At 44.7% G+C, this 15,674-nt stretch overlaps 1 protein-coding gene across 1 annotated transcript in view; it reads left to right on the forward strand.

The window, feature by feature from the left end:
* The first annotated feature begins 407 nt into the window (after positions 1–407).
* The window catches only part of mgat3b (beta-1,4-mannosyl-glycoprotein 4-beta-N-acetylglucosaminyltransferase b), a 73,278-nt gene continuing 58,011 nt past the window's right edge, over positions 408–15,674 (forward strand). The window contains exon 1 of the mRNA XM_038979346.1: positions 408–1,281. The gene's annotated coding sequence lies outside the window, so the exon portion shown is untranslated. The remainder of the gene's footprint in view (positions 1,282–15,674) is intronic.

Genomic DNA, 15,674 nt, shown 5'->3' on the forward strand with positions numbered 1-15,674 from the left:
TGGCGCAGAGAGAGAAGGAGTGTGTTGGCCTGATGTGCGTCAAAACATCGTATCACGACAGTGGAGGAGTGACACATTTTGAATACCTACATTATGGCGCTCCGCCATCGCTCTCTCTACAATTTCGCCTTTATTTCTCCCCCACGAGCACCCCTTGTCGTCCACTCAATTCAAAGTGCTTTACCTGCCTGGGATACATATGTTTACATTGCCAAAGCAAGCTAAATATACAATAAAAATATTTTCATTTTCTCTCTTTCTCTTTCACCCGCTCGCTCCTGTGATAAGCAAACCCAAGCACGGGGAGGAGCTGCCGTATCGTGCGGCCCCCATCCCTTTTCTCCCCTGCTACTAATTTCACACACCAGAGAGAGAGAGAAATGAAAAGTAACTAAACGGGGGAAAGAGAGACGGGTGTGTTGCTTGTCCTCTTCATATGAGCGGAAAGGCGTCATATTCGGTGCAGCTCGAGCGCTGTTGTTGGCCGGGGCTCACACGAGAGAGAGAGAGAGAGAAGGAAGAGGTGCTGCTTTACAGATAACGGAACAGTGAAAGGAGAAAGCGCTAGCGACGAGTCATAAAAACGTCAAAATCGGTGTAAAACCAGTTAAGACAACAGCGCGCGTCCTGTTTCCCTCATCACTTCGATTCGAGCCAACTGGGATCGGGATGGATATATCTTCTTCTGCACCATTTGTCAGATCTCCCGCTAGAGAGGACCGTGCCTCACGCGCAGCAGCAGCACCCCCACCACCGAAATCGTGTTTTCTTCTCGGATGCTCCCATTAGATACAGAACAACGGTAGATATCGATTAGTGGCTAGTATTCGAATGCGGCGCGCACTGCCCGGGATAACGGTAGATTGAACCTGCTGGCTGCCATCAACTGAACAAACGGAGACGTACCAACGGGACCACGGGATTCGTGGTCGTTCAGCTATCCTAGGCACTGCAGCCTAGCAGGCAGCCCCCTTCGTCGCAAGATACAGGGAGAAACCGTGGGATACTAGCCTACACTCTCTCCCTGATGCAAATCACCGCCGCAGCGGAGCGTCGAGAAACGATGCAGCTGTTTGATAAGAAACATATGTAACGGGGGAATTACGGGAGACCCTGGCCGGGTTCTCTGTCTGATCTGCACACCCAGGCTGATAACGGAGGCTCCGGTAACGGGATTGGAATGGCATAGATTGCTTTTTTTCAACACGGTGACCGACGAACAGAACGGATACATATCTGACATGACTATCTGCATCTAGAGACCTCAAACACAGGCGATGGGTAAGGAAAGCCTTTCCTTTTCTTGTGGGGAAATATAGAGGGGAATATCGGCCAGAGACGTGCATGTTCAAAGACCCCTGGTCTGTCATAATGCACTTGTATGACTGCAATGTAGATGGGTGTGTGTATGTTGGTGCTTTCAAGACAACTGGGAACTTTGAAAAATAGGTTAAACCATGACGTCAGTTATCTTTAGGTCAATTCTGAGTTGGATGACCGTTCAAAACGAGTCGTAGCTCGTTTTTTTCCCCGAGTTCCCAGTTGTCTGGAACGCACTTGAGTCGGAAGTCGAAGATTTCCGAGTTCCCCGTTGTTTTGAACGCGGCATGTGTAGCCTATGTGTAGGCAGGCCTAGTTGGGGGTAAGGCCAAGATATAGGGACATGATATTGGTGATGAATTTGATGATGATGAATATTGTTATAATAATCTATTAGCCTATGGTTTTAGCAACCACAAACCAAATAATTACGATCCGAAAGCAAGCTGGTTCAGAATTGTATTCTCTGTCCATTCCACAAAAAATATTCGCGTGCGATTATGATCTTCAATATTAGGTGACGTTCCAGAATCCGTGATTCTTTACTTCTTGAGAGCTGACATGACAAGTAGACAAGACAGACGTATCCCGAGAGAGGCCGATTGGGTTTTGTTTTTGGTTGTTATCGTGTCTGCAGATGCAGAATTCCATTCACTTCACTTGCTACAGTAGAGTTGCAGTGTTACATTCTGCAGGGATAGAAACATCCAATTCAGACCATGTTGTTTGGTTTATACACTCTGAGAACAAATCATGTTATCCAGAACCTTAAAGGGTTATTCGGCTGTCCCCATAGGAGAACCTTTTCAATAACCCTTTTGGGGTCCATGTAAAACCATTTTGGGTTCGATGTAGAACACTTTCTACAGAGGGTTCTACCTGGAACCCAAAAGATTCTCCTATAGGGACAGGAGAAGAACTCCTTTGGAACCCTTTTTTTCTAAGAGTGTAGGCCTGTGCAGTGAATGCAGATGTAGGGCCTAGAGAATATCTGTAGGGCCTATAGGGACTGTCAAGTCCCATTATAACAGCCTACCTAAACCAGCAGTAGTAAAGGGCTTCAGGAAGCAGTTGTCCCTTCAGATATAGCATAGATCTGATCTAGGATCAGCTTATCCTCACCAACCCTGACCTTTACCATTATGAGACTAATTATCATAATCCATTATAAGCTCATGTTGAGGAAAACCTTGTATATACACATTTTACAAGCATTTCGCTACACCCACAATAACATCTGCTAAATATGTGTATGTGACCAAAAACATTTGATTTGATTTGATTGTGTGTGTGTGTGTGTGTGTGTGTGTGTGTGTGTGTGTGTGTGTGTGTGTGTGTGTGTGTGTGTGTGTGTGAGAGAGAGAGAAGACAGTTACAGACAAACACAATTTGGTAGGCATGCCTAAGGCCTTGTTGTTTCTTCATGTTGCTAGAGGGATGTCTAAGGATGGAGTGACGATTGGTTGATCCATCTCCATTTACTCTGCGGCTAGCCCGGGAGTTGTGAGTTAGTGGTCGGAATGGGTGTGTGGGTATGTGTGTGGGTCGTTGTGTGTGGGTTGCACTTGCTCATGTGAAACAACTCACAAAATCATTTCTCAAGGGGTGTATCTTAATAGTCAATTGCAGCTTCCTCGTCTTCATCTGAAATCAAGATGATGGCTGTGTTCCTCGTTCAAGCTAACATGACAGGGTCTGTGAATACGTCAGTTTAGGTGAAGGAAAGGAGACAAGGAGAGGAAGTTAACCAAGACTATAGAGATGCACCCCTTGGGAACGGTTCCCTGACTGAGGCTGAGGTATCTGAAGAATCCAAATCAGTTGTGAGTTATGCGTTGTGAATTAGTGGTCGCTGGATGGTGTGCGTGTGTGTCTGTGGGTCTCTGTGGGTCTGTGTGTGTGTTGCACATCTGGAAATTATGTGGAAATTGAGCAAGTTGAGGTGACTAAACTGCTTGGAGTAACCCTGGATTGTAAACTGTCATGGTAAAAACATATTGATACAACAGTAGCTGGTGCAGACAGATAGGGCAGCCCTGCTTCTAGCTCCTAGGCAACTTTGCAGTATTTTTTTTTTTATATGTTATTTCTTACAATATTAGCCCAGAATTTTTTTGTGATATTACATAGAGCCGGGAAGAACTTTTGGATATCAGAGCGGCGGTAACTCACCAGCATTACGACCAGGAATACAACTTTCCCGAATCGGAGGATCCTTTGTTCGTAACACCCAGGGCAATTGAACTGATTCCAGAGGCTGATCCAAAACACCGCCGGCAGAGAAGAGGAATTCGGAGGGGACTTCTAGTCCGACTCAGGAGGAGCGCAGACACCCACTGCTTCTGAGTATATTACTTGCTAGTTTTCAGCCTCTGGATAATAAAGTTGATGAGCTCAGGGTGAGGATGTCCTTCCAGAGAGGCATCAGGGATGGTAACATACTCTGTTTCACGGAAACATGGCTCTCTCGGGATATACTGCCTGAGTCTGTACAGCCAGTTGGGTTCTCAGATCATCGTGCAGACAGGAATAAATATCTCTCCGGGAAGAAGAAGGGCGGGGGTGTATGTTTCATGATTAACTACTCATGGTGTGGTTGTGATAACATACAGGAACTCAAGTCCTTTTGTTCATCCAACCTAGAATATCTCACAATCAAATGCTGACTGTATTACCTCCCAATTGAATTCTCATCAGTTATAGTCACAGCCGTGTATATTCCCCCTCAAGCCGATACCACGACGGCCCTCAAAGAACTTCACTGGACTTTATCAAACTGGAATCCACATATCCTGAGACCGCATTTATTGTAGCTAGGGATTTTAACAAATACATTTGAGGAAAACACGAGCGAAGTTCTATCAACACCTTGAGTGTAGTACTCGCGCTGCTAAAACACTAGACCACTGCTTCTCAACCTTCCGGGATACGTACAAGGCCCTCCCTTTGGAAAATCTGATCACGACTCTATTTTGCTACCTCCCTTCTTATAGGCAGAAACTCAAACAGAAAGTTCCCTAGTCTAACCAATCGGAATCCATGCTCCAAGATTGTTTTGATCACGCGGACTGGGGTATGTTCCGGGTAGCCTCCGAGATTAACATTGACGAATACACTGATACGGTGACTGAGTTTATCAGGGAGTGTATAGGAGATTTTGTACCCACTGTAACTATTAAAACCTACCCTAACCAGAAACAGTTCTATAGATGGCAACAAAACCACCGCATTTAACCATGGCAAGGCGACTGGGAATATGGCCGAATACAAACAGTGTAGTTATTCCGTACGTAAGGCAATCAAACAAGCAAAACGTCACTATAGAGACAGAGTGGAGTCGCAATTCAACAGCTCAGACACGAGAAGTGTGGCAGGGTCTACAGACAATCACGGACAACAAAGGATAACACAGTGCCACCGACGCGGCACGCTACCAAGGACTGTGGGCTCTCCTTTTCCGTGGCCAACGCGAGTAAGACATTTAAGCGTGTTAACCCTCAAGAGACTGCCGGCCCAGACGGCATCCCTAGCCGCATCCTCAGAGCATGCACAGACCAGCTGGCTGGAGTGTTTATGGAAATATTCAATCTCACCCTATCCCAGTCTGCTGTCCACACTTGCTTCAAGAGGTCCACCATTGTTCCTGTACCCAAGAAATCAAAGGTAACTGAACTAAATGACTATCGCCCCGTAGCACTCACTTCTGTCATCATGAAGTGCTTTGAGAGACTAGTCAAGGATCATATCACCTCTACCTTACCTGACACCCTAGACCCACTTCAATTTGCTTACTGCCCCAATAGATCCACAGACGATGCAATCGTGGACAAAAGGAATACCTCTGTAATAATGCTGTTAATTGACTATAGCTCAGCATTCAACACCATAGTACCCTCCAAGCTCATTATTAAGCTCAGGGCCCTGGGTCTGAACCCTGCCCTGTGCAACTGGGTCCTGGACTTCCTGACGGGCCGCCCCCAGGTGGTGAAGGTAAGAAGCAATACCTCCAGTTTGCTGATCCTCAACACAGGGGCCCCACAAGGGTGCATGCTCAGCCCCCTCCTGTACTCCCTGTTCACCCGTGTCTGTGTGGCCATGCACGCATCCAACTCAATCAATGAGTTTGCAGACAACACAACAGTAGAAGGCTTGATTACCAACAACGACAAGACGGCCTACAGGGAGGAGTTGAGGGCCCAGGGAGTGTGGTGTCAGGAAAATAACCTCTCACTCAACGCCAACAAAACAAAGGAGCTGATCGTGGACTTCAGGAAACAGCAGAGGGAGCACCCCCCTATCCACATCGACGGGACCGCAGTGGAGAAGGTGGAAAGCTTCAAGTTCTTCAGTGTACACATCACTGACGATCTGAAATGGTCCACCCACACAGACAGTGTGGTGAAGAAGGCCCAACAGCGCAACCACGCCTCTTCAACCTCAGGAGGCTGAAGAAATGTGTCTTGGCACCTAAAACCATCACAAACTTTTACAGATGCACAATTGAGAGCATCCTGTTGGGCTGTATCACCACCTGGTACGGCAACTGCACCGCCCGCAACCGGAGGGCTCTCCAGAGGGTGGTGCGGTCTACCCAACGCTTCACCGGGGGCAAACTACCTACCCTCCAGGACACCTACAGCACCCGATGTCACAGGAAGGCCAAAAAGATCATTAAGGACAACAATCACACGAGCCACTGCCTGTTCACCCCGAAATCATCCAGAAGGCTAGGCCAATACAGGTGCATCAAAGCTGGGACCGAGATACTGAAAAACAGCTTCTATCTCAAGGCCATCAGACTGTTAAATAGCCATCAGTAGCACCTTAGAGGCTGCTGCCCTATATACATAGACTTGAAATCCCTGGCCACTTTAATAATGTTTACATATTTTGGATGACTCATCTCATATGTATATAATGTATTCTACTCTATTCTACTGTATCTTAGTCTATGCCGCTCCGACATTGCTCGCCCAAATATTTATATATTATTAATTCCATTCCTTTACTTTGGATTTGTGTATTGTATGTATTGTTGTGAAATGGTTAGATATTACTTGTTAGATATTACTTGTTAGATATTACTTGTTAGATATTACTTGTTAGATATTACTTGTTAGATATTACTTGTTAGATAATACTTGTTAGATAATACTTGTTAGATAATACTTGTTAGATAATACTTGTTAGATAATACTTGTTAGATAATACTTGTTAGATAATACTTGTTAGATAATACTTGTTAGATAATACTTGTTAGATAATACTTGTTAGATAATACTTGTTAGATAATACTTGTTAGATAATACTTGTTAGATAATACTTGTTAGATAATACTTGTTAGATAATACTTGTTAGATAATACTTGTTAGATATTACTGCACTGTTGGAGCTAGGAACACAAGCGCTAAAGCTACACCCGCAATTACATCTGCTAAACACATGTATGTGACCAAAACGATTTGATTTGATTGAAGATGGAGAGAAGTCTGTCCATAATAAAGCACTGCTCTGCCTTAACAGCACTATCAACAAGGCAGGTCCTACAGGCCCTAGTTTTGTCTCACTTGGACTACTGTTCAGTCGTATATGATATGTGGTAGTGTAGAAGGCTCCTGAGGGCACACACTTAGTGTGTTGTGAATGTATTGTAATGTTTGACATTGTTTTTTAAATGTATTTTTTTTAACCTTTATTTAACTAGGCAAGTCAGTTAAGAACAAATTCTGATTCACAATAAAGGCCTACCAAAATGCAAAAGGCCTCCTGTAGGGACGGGGCCTGGGATTAAAATGTTTAAATAAACAATATAAATACAGGACAAAACACACATCACGACAAGAGAGACAACACAACACTACATAAAGAGAGACAACAACATAGCAAGGTAGCAACACATGACAACACAGCATGGTAGCAACACAACATAACAACATGGTAGCAACACAACATGGTAACAGCACAAAACATGGTACAAACATTATTGGGCACAGTCCATGATTGTGTCTTTGAATGAAAAGATTGAGATAAAACTGTCCAGTTTGAGTGTTTGTTGCAGCTCGTTCCAGTCGCTAGCTGCAGCGAACTGAAAAGAGGAGCGACTCAGGGATGTGTGTGCTTTGGGGACCTTTAACAGAATGTGACTGGCCGAACAGGTGTTGTATGTGGAGAATGAGGGCTGCAGTAGATATCTCAGAAAGGGGGGAGTGAGGCCTAAGAGGGTTTTATAAATAAGCATCAACCAGTGGGTATTGCGACGGGTATACAGAGATGACCAGTTTACAGAGGAGTATAGAGTCCAGTGATGTGTCCTATAAAGAGCATTGGTGGCAAATCTGATGGCCGAATGGTAAGTTTTTTGAGCGAGAATTAAGACGACTTTTGAGTAGTAAGAAATGTATTAAAGCAACAGATACAATTAATAAGAATGGGCTAGAAACGTTTTATATGGTGAGTTACCTAATGGCTAGGACAGGCAAGCCCCATACTATTGTGGAGGACTTAATTCTTCCTGCTGCCGCGGAGATGGCTAGGACAATGCTGGGAGAAAAGGCCAAAAAAACTATACAGACAATGCCTTCATCAAACAACACTGTTTCATGACGCATCAGTGACATGGCAGGAGATGTTTTGAAACAATTACAGCTTCATATACAAGCCAGTGAATTCTATGCGTTACAGCTGGATGAGTCAACAGACGTGGCGGGCCTGGCACAGCTCCTGGTGTATGTCCGAGACGTTTATGGGGGGGTCAATTAAGGAAGACATCTTCTGCAAACCACTGGAAACCAGAACAACAGGAGAGGATATTTTTAAAGTACTGGACAGCTTTGTGGCATCAAGATGTGTTGGTATCTGTACTGATGGCACAAAAGCCATGACAGGGAGACATAGTCGAGTGGTAACGTGTGCAAGCAGTTGCTCCCGGTGCCACTTGGGTACACTGCAGCATCCACCGAGAAGCTCTTGCTGCCAAAGGAATGCCTGACAGCTTGAAAGACGTTTTGGACACTACAGTGAAAATGGTTAACTTTGTTAAAGCAAGGCCCCTGAACTCTTGTGTATTTTCTGCACTATGCAATGATATGGGCAGCGACCATGTAACACTTTTACAACATACAGAAAGACATGCGCTGGCTATCAAGGGGCAAAGTATTGACACGTTTTTTTAATTGAGAGAGAGATTAAAGTTTTCTTTACTGACCATAATTTTCACTTGTCTGACCGCTTGCATGATGACGAGTTTCTCACACGACTGGCCTGTCTGGGTGATGTTTTTTCTCGCCTGAATAATCTGAATCTACGATAACAGGGATATATTCAACTATATTCAATGTAGTTGAGGCTACGATTAAGAAGTTGGAGCTCTTCTATGTCTGCATTAACAAAGACAACACACAGGTCTTTCCATCATTGTATGATTTTTTTTGTGTGCTTACGGACAATGTCCGCTTACGGACAATGTCAAATGTGATATAGCGAAGCACCTGAGTGAGTTGGGTGCGCAATTACGCAGGTACTTTCCCGAGACGTATGACACAAACAACTGGATTCGTTATCCCTTTCATGCCCTGCCTCCAGTCCACTTAATGATATCTGAACAAGAGAAATTGCAACAAGCGGTTCTGTGAAAATGGAATTTAATCAGAAGCTTCTGTCAGATCTCTGGATGGGGCTGCGGTCAGGGTATCCTGCCTTGGCAAATCGTGCTGTTAAGACACCAATGCCCTTTGCAACCACGTACCTATGTGAGAGTGGATTCTCGGCCCTCACTAACGTGAAAACTAAATGCAGGCACAGACTGTGTGTGGAAAATGATTTAAGACTGAGACTCTCTCCGATACAACCCAACATTGCAGAGTTATGTGCATCCATTCAAGCACACCCTTCTCATTAACCTGTGGTGAGTTATTCACAATTTTCAATGAAGAAATAAGGTTTTATATGTAAGATGGCTAAATAAAGATCAACATTTTTGATTATTATTATATTATTATTTGTGCCCTAGTCCTATAAGAGCTCTTTGTCACTTCCCACGAGCCGGGTTGTGACAAACTCACACTCATTCTTATGGTTAATAAATGTATTGTATAGTGTGTGTGTGGCAGACTTACAATGATTGCAAAAAAAACTCAATTTGAGAGCGCTGACCCTGGTGCTAGAGGGGGTACGCAGCTGGAGATTGAATGTTTGAAGGGGTACGGGACTATAAAACGTTTGGGAACCACTGGTCTACCGTATCAAAAGCTTTGGCCACGTCAATGAAAATAGCAGCACAGCATCGCTTTATAACTGCCTTAATGTTGCTGGACCCCAGGAAAAGTAGCTGCTGATGGGGATCCATAGTAAATACAAATACACACTCAGTCGTTTCTCAAGGGTCTATCTCACTTTCAAAATGTATCCTTTCCTCCTAACATCATTGAACACGATTGGGTCTGTAAATTCAATGCAGAGACTAGTCCTTTCACACCGATGTAGATCATCAAGGAGAGGAGATGAGGAGACAAGGAGAGGAAGCAAACAAAGACTATTGAGATACACCCCTTGGGAACGGTTCACTAACTGAGGCGGAGGTATCTGATGTAGCCTGGTTGGTTGGTTCGCTCTGAAGGTCTGCCAACGATCCAGCGGCAGTGCTGACACTGTAGACCACAGCTGTTGCACCACAGTAGAGAAAGGGGAGTGTGTGGGTGGGTGTGGGGGTGGGTGGGTGGACGTGTTTCACTATTCTTGTGGGGACCAGAAGTCCCCACAAGAATAGTAAACAAACACAAATTTGACCTCGTGGGGACATTTTGTTAGTCCCCACAAGGTTAAATGCTATTTCTAGGGGTTTAGGGTTAAGGTTAGAATTAATGTTAGAATTACCTTAAGGGTTAGATTTAGGGTTAGGAGCAAGGGTTAGGGTTAGGGTTAGGAGCTAGGGTTAGGAGCTAGGGTTAGGGTTAGGAGCTAGGGTTAGGGTTAGGAGCTAGGTTTAGGTTTGGGGTTAGGAGCTAGGGTTAAGTTTAGGGTTTGGGTTAGGAGCTAGGTTTAGGGTTATGTTAGGAGCTAGGGTTAGGTTTAGGGTTAGGAGCTAGGGTTAGGGTTAGGTTTAGGGTTATGGTTAGGAGCTAGGGTTAGGTTTAGGGTTAGGAGCTAGGGTTAGGGTTAGGAGCTAGGATTAGGTTAGGGTTAGGAGCTAGGATTAGGTTAGGTTTAAGGTTAGGGTTAGGAGCTAGGGTTAGGTTTAGGAGCTAGGGTTAGGTTTAGGGTTAGGAGCTAGAATTAGGTTTAGGGTTAGGTTTAAGGTTTTTAGGTAAAGGGTTAAGGTAAGGGTAAAATTATGGGTTAGGATTACGGTTAGGTTTAGGGTTAGGGGTTAGGGAAAATAGGATTTTGAATGGGACTGAATTGTGTGGCCCCACAAGGTTAGCTGTCCAAGACTGTGTGTGTATGTGTGAGTCTAAATGAGGCTCTGGCACAGCGTTGCTTAGTTGGTGGCCTTGTTTGCCCTTCGCGTCCACTGAAAGCCGAAAACAGGAAATACAAATGTGAGAGGGGGGGGGACACTTTCTCTGATGGCATAACAGTAGAGCCATTTGACAGTAATGCTTTCTCTGATGGCATAACAGTAGAGCCATTTGACAGTAAAGCTTTCTCTGATGGCATAACAGTAGAGTCATTTGACTTGACACTCAACAAATATAATGAAGGAGATGAGAGAGAATATGGAGAGAGCAAGTATCAAGGGAAACAAGAGAGAGAGAGAGTTAGAGAGAGAGGGGGATAAGCAATAAAGAAAGAGGATGAAAGAGAGGTAGAAAGAAAGAGAGAGAGAGAGTGAAAGGGTGAGAGAGATCAGAGAGAGGGAGAGAGAGAGAGATCATATTAATGTATAAATATCTCATCACGAAGAGTACCATCTTTTGAATAACTGGGCTCTGGTGGACTCGCACTGCAGATGGGTGTCTAAATACACCCTCTCCTTCTCTCCTTCTCTCCCTCCCTGTCTTCCACTCCAACCCCCTTCCCTCCTCTCCTCCCCTCTTTTTCTCCTCCCTTCCTGTCTCTCTCTTCACCCCACCTGCCTCTCTCTCTCCACCCCCCCCCCGCCTCTCTCTCCACCCCTCTTGCCTCTCTCTTTTCACCCCTCCTGTCTCTCTCTCTTCACCCCTCTTGCCTCTCTCTCTTCACCCCTCTTGCCTCTCTCTCTTCACCCCTCTTGCCTCTCTCTCTTCACCCCTCTTGCCTCTCTCTCTCCACCCCTCTTGCCTCTCTCTCTCCACCCCTCTTGCCTCTCTCTCTTCACCCCTCCTGTCTCTCTCTCTTCACCCCTCTTGCCTCTCTCTCTTCACCCCTCTTGCCTCTCTCTCTTCACCCCTCTTGCCTCTCTATTTCCATCCCTCCTGCCTCTCTCTCTTCATCCCTCCTGTCTCTCTCTCTCTTCACCCCTCTTGCCTCTCTCTCTTCACCCCTCTTGCCTCTCTCTCTTCACCCCTCCTGTCTCTCTCTCTTCACCCCTCCTGTCTCTCTCTCTTCACCCATCCTTCCCTCTTGATAAGGATCAGATTCTATCCCTTTCTCTAACCCACCTCTCTCTCTCTCCCTCCTCCTTTCCTCCCCTCCTTCCTGTATTCCTCTTTTCACCCTCCTTCCATCACTCCTCCAACAGCTGTGTCCTCCTGTAATCACCACTGGCTCTAAAATAGACCATGAGTAGCCAGCCAAACTACAGGCGACTTCACATTAAACCATTTATCAACCATGTGTGAAAGGTCTCCCCTCAATCCTCACCTTAGCCATTAGACTGGAAAAACACCAAACGCCAAACAGTATATAGAAGACTTGGAGCCACTTCATGCTATTCACACACACACACACGAATACACACACACTCACACACACACACACACACACACACACACACACACACACACACACACACACACACACACACACACACAGATAGTATACAGCCTACTGTGAATTCTTCTCCTTGTGTTGACGGGAGCAGAGCAGAGCTAGGCTGTGTTGTCTCTGTGATCTGACATCAGTCAGTGTACAACACAATGTTGGACGTACAACTTCCTGTTGCTGGCTCCCCTCACCTACCGTCTCTCTCTGTTCCTCTGAATCCTGAAGAAATAAGAAACACTTTCATACAATACATTAATGCACACACACACACACACACACACACACACACACACACACACACACACACACACACACACACACACACACACACACACACATATATATATATATACACACACACACACACACACACACACACACACACACACACACACACACACACACATATATATATATATATATATACACACACAAACACACATACACACACAAACACACACACACACATATATACACACATATATATATATATATATAGACACACACACACACATATATATATATATATATATATATATATATATATATATATATATATATACACACACACATAAACACACATGAACACACATACACACACACACACACACACACACACACACATATATATATATACACACACACACACACACACACACACACACACACATATATATATATATATATATATATATATATATATATATACACACATACAAACACACACACACACACATATATATACACACACACACCACACATATATATATACACACACACACACAAACACACATGGACACACATACTGTACCCACTTAGACACACATACACCAACACACAAGCGTACCAATCTCCCTTTGCCCACACAATCCCTGGATCCTCTGCCTGGAACGACTACAGAGAAGAAGGGGGATATGAGCATGTGTTTTCGTCCACTCTAATCCACAGGGGTTGAATTCTCCATCCTCTTTAGCAAGCAAACACACACACACACAATGTTTGACAGCTGGATAGCACGTTTAAAGTCATGCCACGCACATACGGCTGTCTCTAGCTGGGCCCTCTACCAAGATGAAGAGTGTGGTAAAGTATGGCCTTGAAATGTTCAGATCAATTCATTTGGTCATAGATAGGGAATGCAGCTGTCTTGGTAGAGCAGAGCAGCACTTGGTTCCCTGGAAGCAGGGCCGTGCACAGACCACTCACAGACTCGTTGAGCAATTATTACAAGAAGAGGGGAAAGCTGCCAAATCTAATGAGGAAAATATTTAGCAAAGCTATTTTCAACTGGAATAAATGCTGCACTTATTATCACCAACACAAATCATTTATTGCCGCTATCATGTATCCCATGGAGCCTGTCATTACAGACATACACGATGATTCATTTTCAAAAACGCAAGATAGCCTACCGAAATAAACCGCGTTTTACACCTGCATTTGGAGCTGAAAGTAATTCAAGTTAGCAGCCAATATTAAGTAGGGCTGTATATCACGTCACTTCTCTGGAGTCCAGAGCCTACTAAATCATACACTTACCTGTAGCAGGGGTTGCAGGATCGCCATCACTTTGAAGGGCAGCCTGCCTGAGGAGTGCTCGTTGCCAGCCTGGTAGCCCTGTTCTTCCTCACAAATATCGGAATACATTTCCCAGAATATTACATCTTCATCTGGTAATATTGGAGGTAGTGTGATGTTACAGGCTGCTTATCTTTAGACATGTAGCCAAAAGCCAAACTAGGCCTTTCTGAAATATTAAAATGATCAATCAACTCGCCAGGTACCCTGTAATTGTTCTGGCAGTAGTAGTCAGTAGTAGATTGCTAACCTGTATTTCATATGGATAATATAAATGTAGGCCTAATCTGGTTTTTCCAGGCAAAACTTGAGGAAATGAATCAAGTTATTTCTGGTTACCAGTCTGGATATGCCAGATTTGCGTGCTTTTATGAACTTTTGCGTGCCACAGCTGATGACTGGTCATTGGTCAACAATCAAGACACGCACGTTTTTTGGTTCTGAATATATACCAGGCGGTGTCAGAGGAAGGCCCCAAAAAATTGTCAAAGACTCCAGTCACCCAAGTCATAGACTGTTCTCTCTGCTACCGCACGGCAAGCGGTACCGGAGCACCAAGTCTAGGACCAAAAGGCTCCTTAACAGCTTCTACCACCAAGACATAAGACTGCTGAAACATTAATCAAATGGCCACCTGGACTATTTACATTGATATCCCCCTTTGGTGATACTGCTGCTACTTGCTGTTTATTATTCATGCATAGTCACTTTACCCCTACCTACATGTACAAATGACCTCAACTAACCTGGATAGGGGGTTGTGCGGGGACACTGACTCGGTACCGGTACCCCCTGTATGTCTACAGCCTCGTTATTCTTATGTCATTTTCTTGTGTTACTTGATTACATTTTTTTACTTTAGTTTATTTAGTAAATATTTTCTTAACTCTATTTCTTGAACTGCATTGTTGGTTAAGGGCTTGTTTGGCCTATTTTCTATCCTCCACTTTATGAAGTAACTGTATGGGTAGGTGGTGTTTTTAGCTTAGCATTAGTTGCTACCCTGGTAACCATAAAGAGTGTCTCTCTTCCTCTGCTGGACATGGCTGCCAGACTTTATGAGTGGCTTGTGTGGTGTTTACAATTTTTACAAGCGGTGAATGTGAGGCCATCTATGAAAGCCTAAACAGAGATCAGCCTGTCTGTGTGAGTGTGACCTCAGAGCGAGGTCCTGGGTGCTCCCGCTTTCTAAATAAGGCTCTGACACTGTGCTGTCCTTGTTAGGGGGCCAAGCATAGTTTACCAGACACACACACACACACAAACACACACTGGGCTAAAATAGAATCCACCACCTCTCTGTCTGGCAAACACTCTGACAGCTCTCTGCGCTCTACATCTCTACCTCTCTTTCTCTCTTCCTCTCTTTCTCTCTCTCTCTCTTTCTTTCTTTCTTTCTCTCTCTCTCTTTCTCTCTTTCTCTCTCTCTCTCTCTCTCTCTACTGCCTCTCTCTCTTCCCCTTACCCCCCCCTCCATCTCTCTCTGTCCTTTGTATTCCAGCCCAGTGTCACCTTACAGCCCTGTCCTACAGTGCCCCCTCCCTCATAACTCACCTGCTGGGGAGTAGAATGGCTCTGACCTGTGGCTGACCCTCAATATGTGTTTATGGAGACAGCCAGGCCGGAACGTACCATTTGAGTGGGGCCAGAGGGGTGTTATGTGAAGTTGATACAGTGTACAGTAATGGAGGGTGGTTGACTGCATTGAGGTTAAGGAGAATTAAGAGAGAAGGGCGGTGGGACTTTGCAGGTGTCAAATCTTATTGGTTTGTTATGAGGCAGAGGCTATTAACTGATGAAGTGCTTACTTGCTTATGACGTCTCAATGTGCCGGATGATGACCGTAATGCTCTGTTGTTCATGACAGCTGGAAG

Source organism: Salvelinus namaycush, chromosome 39 (assembly GCF_016432855.1).
Source record: "Salvelinus namaycush isolate Seneca chromosome 39, SaNama_1.0, whole genome shotgun sequence".
Classification (NCBI taxonomy): Eukaryota; Metazoa; Chordata; class Actinopteri; order Salmoniformes; family Salmonidae; genus Salvelinus; species Salvelinus namaycush.